The following is a 10,862-nucleotide window of genomic DNA, read 5'->3' as shown; positions in this document are numbered from 1 at the left end:
TCTTTTCTCAAAAAAAAATGGTACTTGTCTTTTTTTCAGATGTGATTCCTATTCTCAAGTTGATTTTAAAATGTCTCCTCTCCAAGTTAGAGAGAAAATCTAAGAGGACAATGTCTTCAGGGAGGGGGTTCTTAAGGACCAGATGGGCCTGAGCTGCTACCACTAGGAGCTGAAAATAGCAAAACATAATTTAGAGGTTCCTTTTTTTTCTTTTTCCATTTATGGAGTCACTGGGGAGAAGAAGTTTTCAACCATTTCAAGACTGAGTCCTTTTTACTGAACAGATGTGAACAGAAACTCACAGAAAGGATAAAAATAAACATTCCATTGCTAGCAAGTCACCCACCCAAAAAAAAATCTATTACATGCTCTCTTAATTGGACTTAAGAATCCTTCTTTGGAAAAACTTCAACCAATTTATTTTGTCTGGAAATTTTCATGGTTCGTTTCTCCAGTGTGTGAGATGGAAATGCTGATTTTTCCGGGGATGGAGACATTTTTATACACTGGTCCCCATTCTACGGTTTTCCTCAATTTTTCCCCCCTAAAAAAGTATCAACCTCAGGTTCTCAGTGGAGGATTCATTCTCAAAGCCCACTAACTACCAGAAGCCTGATTTCAGTTCCATCCCTCTTACAAGGAACCTGGCCCTTTTCTTTTTTCCATGCCCAGAGGCAACCCTGAAGGTTTAATTTCTAAATCTGAAGCCCCACCAATTTTGAGGTCAGCCACTCTGATATAGAAGGGTCCACTGACCAAGTAAGTGGTCAATGCCTCCACAATGACCAGAAGTATCTCTTGAACAAGTAAGAAGGTCTTTGTAACCTTGTGGTTCCACACTTCTCTTTACTTTGGAAGAACCACTAATACTGGTTAGGCCTTTGTACCTCTGAACACTGAACAGGATCATCTATGTACTAAACAAGCCACCAATTAACAATGAAGAAAATACCAAACATATCCCTTTTAGCCAGTTGAGATAGCCAGAGAGCCTGGAGAGAGAGCCGGGTTGTGGAACTCCCCAGAGGAGCTTCAAGTAATTAGGCTCCTTCTCACTAATGAGAACCCTGTCCTAATCCCCACTTCCCATCCTCTCCAACCCCTCCCCCCATGATTTGCTATCCAGTGCTAAGAAGGTGACGAGGAAATTGTTCTCTCTTGCTTATGGAGCAATTTTTATTCTCTCTTTCAGGAATACAAGCCAAGATGGACTTAATACCAGGCTAGGGAGGTGACTTCCAGCTGTTAAAGAAAATGTTTATTCTGGCCTGGCTTAAGACTTGTTCTCTTCAGAGGTCAGAGGTCTATGTACAAATACCTCTTACTGTGCCCAGCAGACTTGGCCTTCCTCTCAAACAGTCAAATTCCCAGAACAAAACCAGGAGTCAAGTTAATCAGACCAGGCAACTTACCTATAGCACACATCCCTATAGCACTTTTAGGTTTTCAAAGAGCTTTAGAAATACTCATTTATTGATTGGCTACAATTAATATCCCCATCTTGCAGATGATGTAACTAAGGCTGAGAAAGATGATGTGACTTGCCCAGGGTCACACAGCTAGTAAGTGTGTGAGGCCAGATTTCATTCAGGTCTTCCTAATGCCAAGCAATGGGCTCTATCCACTATGCACCCAGCTAGGTTCTTAACATGGGGGCCATAAATTTATTTGTTTTCTTTTTAATATTTGAATAATTGTATTTCAGTATAATTGTCTGCCTTTGTAATCCTATGTATCTTATCTTAGACATTTAAAAACTTTATTCTGAAGAGGGGCTCATCAGCTTCACCTGTCTACCATAACAGGCCATGACATGTAAAAAAAAAAAAACCCAAAGGGGAGAATCCCAGCTCTGGGGATTTCAAAGATGCCCATCTCTATGTAGTTGGCCCTGGAAGTCTTTCAAACAGGAGCCCTTCTGGACCACGATTACTTGTATCAGGGATCAGAATCCAAGTCCAAAGACAACCCTTAACTATTGAAGAAAAACATTAATATTTTACTCTGCATTTTTGGCACAAGCCTGCCAGAAACATTTTTTATTCATTTATCCTATTCTAAATTCAAGCATTTCTAACTTAAAGAAATGCCCAAATTGCCATCATCCCCTCATACCTTCAGACATCTCTCTTCCTAAGAGAAGACATTTTGAAGTAAGGTTTATAAGAATATTGAAGAAGAAATTTTTTATAACATGATAAAATATGGTAGTTATATAATTCAGGGTAAGGTAAAAATTAATCATATGCTTCATCAGTAGGGGATAGCTAAGTGGCACAGTAGATAGAACACTGGGTCTCAAGTTAGGAAAACCTTAGTTCAAATCTGACCTCAGACACCTACTAATTGTGTGACCCTAAGCAAGTCACTTACCTCTATTTTCCTCCATTTCCTCATCTATAAAATGAGCTGGAGAATGAAATGGCAAATCACTCCCAAATGAGGTCACAAAGAATCAGACATGACTGAAAACAACTGAACAATAACAATAGTAATGCTCTTAGACATGAGACGTTTCTCTTTCTAAGTCTGGTTACCATCCTAAATCCATTCTTCTGGGGATCTTAGCTTTCATTCTCAAATTTTTGCACACTTTCATTTTTTAAGTTGTTAGACATAAGTGAAGGTGGGGAAGGATTTTAGTGGAGGACAGTGTTTCCTCAGAAGTAATTAAGCTTCTGAGTACCGATAATTTCCCTCCTTCAAGGAATTCTCAGCAGGACTTTAGACTGGATAAATATTTCTTTACTTCATGTTTTCAGTTAAACTTGAAAGGGGTTTTAATATACTTCCACAATTGACTGACTGAAAGCATTTAATCAACTCTATCAAAGAAACCAAGCATGGTCATATCAGATCCCAAGCCACCATTTGTATCCCAGACTTTGCCCATTCAGTCTTTCTCCAACCTCCCCAGCAAGGGGGGCAGAAATCTAGTGGCTCAACTCTGAGGCCAAAATCCAGAAAAAGGACTTTCACTCATGATCTGAGTCATTGTCTGGGCTGTACTGGTAAATTCAGGAACCACAGGACACCTGGGTTCTTGCCAAGAGACAATTGGCAGTTGTGGGCAGGGAGGCTGGCAGACTTACTTTTACTTTTCTTGGTCAATATCAGTGTCACTATCAGGTCAATATCAATTTCACCTTCCTCCAGCTCCTGGTCATTCACACACTTGGCGAAGGTCAAGGTCATGCTTCAGTCTTCCAGCCATTTATGAATGGGCAACTTGGTTCTTGACTTCTCCTATGCCACATGGCAATCAACCAACAGTCATTTTAAACACCTACTGTGTGCTAGGCACTGGGCATAGAAAGACAAAAGTGAGACAGTCCTTGACCTCAAGAAGCTTTGGTAGAGCTGAGCTTGAACCCATGGCCTCTAACACAAGAGATGGTGTTATTTCAACCACCAAGGAGGTATAGGCAAAGATATTTGAGAGCAAGAGAAAAGAGGACCTGGAAAAGGAAGACAGAAGACTGCAGAGCCAAAATCACAGACTCTGAGAGCTGAAAAGGACCTCAGCAGCCATCTAGTTCAACTCAAATCCAAAGGGAATCCCTTCTATAAACCTAACATTGTCTCTGAGTGAGACCTAACCCTAAGGCAAGGTGGGAACCTCAGGAGGTAGCAAGGAAGGCCATTCCAACAAAGATGTCCCAAGGGATGGGGGAGGGAGAGGCTAGGACAAGTAAAGATCTTCTGTCAAGAGACAGCTGAAGCTCTATCCTCAGGTGGTCCCAGATTTCCATTGGCTAGTCTGTACAGGATGTGGCAACGAGTCTCTAGCACCCTACACACAGCTGACAGGTGCTGTTTGGGGTAGGGAGCATCTGGCTGTCAACCACAGCCTGGGGTTTTCCCTCCTTGGTCTTATTCTAAGGGATTTCCCAGGAGAAACTGTCCCTCGAGTGCTCGGGGTGGCTACTGGCTCACAGAAGGCAGAGGTCCCAGAGGGTAGGACTCAAATCCATGAATCCAGATGACTTAACCAGCTAACAGGACCCAGGTTCTGGACTCTGGACTCTGGACCTTAAAGTCTGGCATCTAAGCTCAAGGCTCTGGATCCTGGAGTCTGGACTGTTAAGTTTGTGTTCTAGGCTTCAGACCCTGAGCTCTGAGGCAGGACTCTAAGACCTGAGGCTGGACAAGGATAGGTCTGGGGCTAGAGTGTGGTCTCCACGCTTTTGAATCTGAGCCCTTCACAACCTAGCCTTAACCTATCTTTCTAGCCTCGATGTATGTTACTCTCCTTCCTGAATTCTGTGATCCATGAAACTGCCCTCTTTCTATTGCTTGAACATGACACTCTATCTACCATCAGTGGGTCTTTGCCTTGACCATCCCTCATGCCTGAAAATCCCTCCTTCTCACCTCTACCTTTGAGAATCTCTCACTTCCTTTAAGAATCTCTCACTTCCTTTAAGATGCAGCTTTGAGCATCGTGCTGTGCAAGAACTCTTTCCTGATTCTCCCCTGCTCCCCACCAACTGATAGTGGCCTCCTTCCCAAACTGCCTTGTATTTATCTGTGTTTATTGTCTTTGTATTTATGCTGTATATTGTTTCATGTGGGCTCATTGTCTCCCCCATTAGAAAGTCAGGGAAGGGATTATTTCGTTCTTTGTATTTATGTCCGCATTACCTAGGATTATGCCTGACACACAGTAGGTATTTAATAACTACTTTTTTATCTAAGTCTGGGGTTTAGATTGTGGACTGGACTTGGGTCTTCAAGTTCTAGGCTCTAGGCTTGGTCTGGATTCTTGTTTTGAGATCTAGGCCCTGGGTCTGAGCTCCATATTTTAAAAACTAGGTCCTGGGCTCTGAGTCTGGGGCACTGGGCTCTATCCAACTCTTTCTCTTTAGCCCTGGCATCCTCCTCAATTCTCCAGAGGGAGCCCAGGGAAATACTCTGACCACATGATAATTCCTTCCACTGTAGTTCTTGCAGTCTTATTCTATCCCCCCACCCATCATAGCCCATTTTCACTGGCCCCAAACCCAGGCCCCAGACAAGCCTGCCTTGAGGATGTGCTCTGCCTGCCCCCCCATCCACTTTGCACAGTACAAAGCCCATGGGGGCTCATTTGGGGGCTGCAAATAAAGGCCAGATATCTATTTATCAAGGATAGGGCAGAGAAAAATTATTATTCTTAGGAGACAGTATAGTGAATTGAATGGAATTCTGGGGGGAAGGGGGAAGGAGAAGGAAACAAGCATTTATTAAGTGCCTATTATGTTCCAAGCATTGTGCTAAGGGTTTTACAAATATTATCTCATTTGATAGATAGAAGACCTGGCACATCACTGGGTCTCAGTTTTCTCATCTGTAAAGTGGAACTAATAATAGCTCCTACCCCATGGGGTGGCTGTGAGGCTTAAATGAGATGGTAGAAAGCACCCTATAGATCTCTGAGCCAACTATTTTCATCATTATCCTGATCAACCTTTGAGGAGTGTGGAATGGGCCAGCAGGTCTTCTCTGGTCTCTCCAGATGCCAGTCACTTAACTCACTACAATGATTTACTGACTCAGAGAACTAAAAGGGATCTCATATATCGAGTTGAGCCCTGAAGAGTATCAATAAGCCTTCTATGATGTCCCTGCTAAGCAGCCATACTGACTTGACACCTCGAGGAGCAGGGAACTCACTACCTATCTGGCAGTCCATTTGACTTTGGGATGACCCAAAGTGCTCAGGAGGTTTTTTTTTCCCCCTCCACCTTAGTGCTCAATGTGAGAGGAGAGTCTCTGCTCCCCTCTCCGACCTAAAAAAAAAAAAAGTTTCAGGCCTCAGAAAGTAGAGAGGCCTGGGAGGGGAGACAAGGGGTGGAGTGTCTTTCTCCTGAAATCAGTGGAGCGGTCGGTCACCTAGGCAAGAGCTCAGTACTGCGGAGAACTCTCCAGCCAAGAGCTCAGTACTGCGGAGAACTGTCCAGCCAAGAGCTCAGTACTATGGAGAGCTCCTTAGCCTGGCTGTGTGTTGTCCAACTCCCATGGGCTCTCCTCCACCTCTGGCAACTCTCTCCAGGGAACTATCATTGGAAGCTCACTCAAGTGTCCCCTTCCTGCTTGAGCCAACGGATCCAGCACCTCCACAGGCTCCAGGTGTGTCCTTTCCACCCCCGACCTGTGGGGAACACGGAGCCAGAAGAACAACCCAGAGGAGGCCGTTGAGGCCCAGATCTGACCACAGAAGAGCCGTTGGGGACCTTTTCCTGGGGTGGCAGGGATGTCGGCAGCAGCAAGCCCCCTAGAACTATGGAGCAAGCATAATAGAAAGCAGCTGCTGAGAGCCCAGTATGGACGAGGCTCCTGAACAGAAGGAAGGCAGCCTGGGCCATACAAAAAGTTACCAGAGAAAATAAGTAGGTCAACATCTCCACGGAGCCTTCAGGAGACAGCACTCGTGGCTGAGCCCAGCTGAAGGCAACTCTAGGATCTGTGGATGTCCCATCCCAGTACCCAGGCATGGGCTCCTGCCAGGCCAGCCTTGAGTGCTGGCTCCAATACCCTGCTATTCCTACTAGCCCTGGCCCCATCTGCCTTCTGTCTGTCCCCTGAGAAGGAAAGACAGACTCTTCCTGGGAAGGAGAATTTAGGGCTAAGAGGCTCCCAGGCTGGGGAGCCCTGGGCCCTCAGAGCAGGAGACAGCCAGCAAAAGACCAGCTCTGACCTCAGAAGCAAGGAGCTCAGGTAAGAAGTTGCCATGGAGGTATGGAAGCCTATGACTTTGATATGCTATGGGCAACAGGGAGAGACATATGAGGACTTGGGAAGAAACAGAGTATAATGGATAAAAACCAAGGGAGGACCTAAGACATAAAGAAAGGGCAGTATGTGTGTAGCTGTCAAGAGACATCAGGGACCAAGACAGAGAAAAATACGGTTGGGGAAAAATAGACTTGGTGGAGGAAAGGAGAGAGAGACAGACAGACAGACAGAGTATTCTATGTCATGGAAAGACAGGTGGAAAGGGAGTTGGTAAGAACAATTGGGAGGGGAAGAAATGGAATGAAGAAAATACAGCATGAATGTGGGTGGAGTGGGTGGGAGGCTTTCTGTATGTTACAAGAAACAAGGAAAGAAAGAGACAGAGAGACAGAGTTGGGGAGAGAAAAGGGAAGGGAAAGGGAGATAGTAGTGAGGAAAGCAATAAAAAGAGAAACCAGGTGTGGAGAGAGGGGAATGGAAAAGGAGGGGGAAGTAAGACAAAAGAGACTAGAAGAGGCGGGGAAAAAGAGGGAGACATCCAGAGAGAGAAGGGGAGAATAAGAAACAGAGCAAAAATGAGAAAAGATGTGGGGTTGCTTTGGGAGAGGCATGGTGGCCATGGCAAAGAAGGGAATAGCCCCATCTGTCCTCTGCCTTTGTCAAACGCCATATAGAGTAAAGTGATCAGTTCTGGGCACTACAATTGGAGAAGAATCTTGATACACTAGAAAAACTTCAGAGAAGAGCAATTAGGATAGGGAAAGATATATTAGCCATAGTACTGGTCTTGGAGTGCAGAGAGTAGGGCTTGAATTCCCTGCCCACCAATTCTTAGGACCTGTGTGATTATAATCTCCCTGAGCCTTCATTTCTTCACCTGTAAAATGGGGATGTGTGCCCTACTTATCTCACAAGAGAGAGTTTTGTAAACCATAAAGTACAATTTTTAAAGATACTACAAGTGTTTTTATTATTGTTGCTGTTGTTATTTAAAAGAAATGAAGTTGTTTCTTCTGGAGAAGGGGGGATAGAAAAGGAGGAGCAGTGATTGTTGTCTTTGAACAGCTTAAAGGCTTCTGTACAGCAGAAAGACTAGGTTTGTTCTGCATGACTCCAGAGGCCAAGACTAGGAGCAGTGGGGAAGAGATTGTACAAATGTCAGCACACACTGAAAATGCCCCAATAATCAAAGCTGTTCAAAAGCAGAATGAGATCTCCCAGGAGGTAGGGAGCTCCCCATCACTGGAAGTCTTTCAGCAGATAGTGGATGGCCACTTGTCAGGGATGATACACATGTTGTGTCTCCTTATAACATGTAAGCAACTTGAATGTAGGGACAATCTGGTTTTTTTGTCCTCAGCACTTGGCTCATACTAGGTGCTTTAGAGATGTTTGTTGACTGATTGTTTACACAGAATATTTATTCAGGTTGGGATTGGTCTAAGTGGCTTCTGATGTCCCTTATAACTAAGATTCCATGATTCTAAGAGAAAGAGAAAAAAAGAATAACTAATAATACCTAGACTTTATATCATGTTTTAAGGTTTGCAGAGCACTTTACATGTATTATAAAGGAGAGTAAAAGAAAAAAGACCAATTGATCAAAAAGCCTTTATAAAATATCTACTGTGTGCCAGGCATGGGGGTGACAAAGGCAAAAAATGAAGTCATTCCTGATCTCAAGGAGCTGACATTCTGTTGGAAGAAACATATCCATATGGGAGGGATGGAAGAGGAGACACCACTGGAGGGGAGGCATATTAACCTTTTCAGATAATAATACTATTAATAATAGCTGACATGCTAAGTGCCTACTACGTGCCAGGCACTGTGCTAAGTGCTTACAATTATTTTCTCATTTGATCCTCACAACAACCCTAGGAGGGAGGGGCTATTAATATCCCCATTTTACAGTTGAGGAAACTGAGGAAAACGGAGGTTAAGTAACTTGCCTAGAGTCACACTGTTAGGGTTTGAGGTCAGATTTGAAATCAGGTCTTCCTGACTCCAGGCCCAGAACACAAAGCAATACACAGTGAATCCCTAATACTACTCTAAATCCCTTCTTCTCCCTAATACCACTGAGGATTCTGTTCAGGACCCCCTATCCCTACAAAAGCCCCGGGCCACCACTAGCCCAGTAGATTCTATTCCAGAAGCAGATGTCAGAAGCAGACCATTCATGGACTCAGCTCCTAGACACTTGGCCCTATGGTCCAGACTCGTGGGGAAGGATTCAGCTGGCTCCAGGGAGGAGATTCCAGAGAAGACTTAGGTCCTGTCTCCCAGCAGATGAGAAGGCCCTGAAGCCTAAGACAGAACTCAAGGTGAGGGACCCTCTCATCTTCTCCGTTCTCCCCCAAGGACCAGGAAAGACCTCCTCTTCCTTCACATTTTAGCCTCTGGGGGAGACCCTGAGGGACCATGGCTCTGCCCATGAGGACAGGGGCACAGGCTACACCCACCACAAAAGATTACCAGACAGGGCAGATCTTGCTGCCAAAAGCCATGTGTTCCTTCTCTCTCTGGGCCTCAATTTCCTCCTCTGTGAAGTGGGAGAGTTGGCCTTAGGAACAGCTAAGGTCCCTTCCAGGTGATACCATGTGTGTGACTCTACCAGAGGCAGGATGGGGCAATGAAAATAGCACTGCTTTGGGAGCCAGAGAATCTGGGTTCAAGTGCTACTTCAACCTCTTACTTCCTGTGTGACCTTAGGCAAATTACCTGACTTCTCTGTTTCCTCAGCTAGACAAAGAGGTGGAACTAGATGACTCCAGGAGAAGGTCCCTTCCAGTTCTAAAGAGATACATCAAATATTCATCAATTCAATCCCACAAACATTTCTTCATAGGAGCTCACCGGGAGAAGAGAGAGAAAAGGCTAGAAAGGTGGGAGGGATGCTAGGATCAGAATTCATCCAGTTCTAAAGCCATGAGAGCATATCCATGATGGATGATGATCTATGAGACGTAGTGTATGATGTGTGATATATGTGCTAACTGATTTGACATAAAGAAAGTATTCAATAAACAATGGAAACCATTCTAAGACACTTGGGTAGATGGATATCATGATCAGGAATGCTTTAGGAAAATTCTCAGGTGACATTAGATGACCCCAAACCCGTCCCAGCTCAGAGATTCTGTGTGTCTGAGCTTCCGAGATCAGAAGGGATAGAATGTGGAAGAGCGTGGAGCCTCATTTGCTTGATCGCAGAGGACACAACCAGGAGCCACCCAGGCTGCAAAGGGGAAGATGCCAGCTCCTAATGATGAGAACTGTCCTAAAGCTGAATGGGTTGCCATGAGGGGTAGTGAGTTCCCCTTCACTGGGCAGTCTCCAAGAACAGATTGGAGGACCACTTGCTGGGGATAATGTTGGGGGGAGTGCTTCTCATTCAGGTATGGAGTGGACTGGATGGTCTTTGAGGAATCTCTCAGTCAGCCCTGACTGAGATTTCAGGACTCCAGGGAATCTCTGAAGACTATGAGAGCAGCTGTGAAAAGGTCAAGGATGGAAACAGGGTGCCAGTTGGTTGGGAGGCTCTTTGTGTTATCTTCACCAGAAAGGATTAGCTAGCAGCCTAAGTGACAGAAATCTGAAACAGAGCACTTTGCTAACTCCCAGAGAAGGGAGCTAAGCAGGCCTGGGAAGGCTTTAGCACTTCATCAGGGTTTTAAAGGACCAGTGCAACATGGTTAAAGAGAGAAAAGAAAGACAATAGAGGCTCAGTGGGAGAAATGCCTTGCACAGAGGTGCTCTTTGAGGGTCAGCTATAAGATCAGCCTGCTTGGGGGGAGGGAGGAAAAGCTTCGAAACAAGGATCTCATCAAGTAGGAACTGTCTCCAACAGCCCTGAGCACAGCCATGGGGTGAGTCTGCCCTTGGAGGCAGGAGAGTTCATTGGGAGTTACCCCTAACTCCACCAGTGGACCCCACTTGCAACGTTCTCACAGCCAGCTCTCAGCCATGTCCTCCTGTCATGCCCGGCAGCTTTCCAGACCAACAAGGCCGAAGGGGGCCAAGGCGCACCTGCAAGCAGCAAGAGTTTTGGCCGGGCCCTGAATCACAGCAGCATGTCTTTGGCAGTGGGACCCAACTGACCGTCCTCGGTAAGTAGCCTTTGTTCTCCCTGTCTCTCCTTT

This window comes from Vombatus ursinus, unplaced genomic scaffold (genome assembly GCF_900497805.2).
Source record: "Vombatus ursinus unplaced genomic scaffold, bare-nosed wombat genome assembly UNPS02004647.1, whole genome shotgun sequence".
In the NCBI taxonomy this organism is placed as follows: Eukaryota; Metazoa; Chordata; class Mammalia; order Diprotodontia; family Vombatidae; genus Vombatus; species Vombatus ursinus.
Note: the sequence above shows the minus strand (reverse complement) of the source record.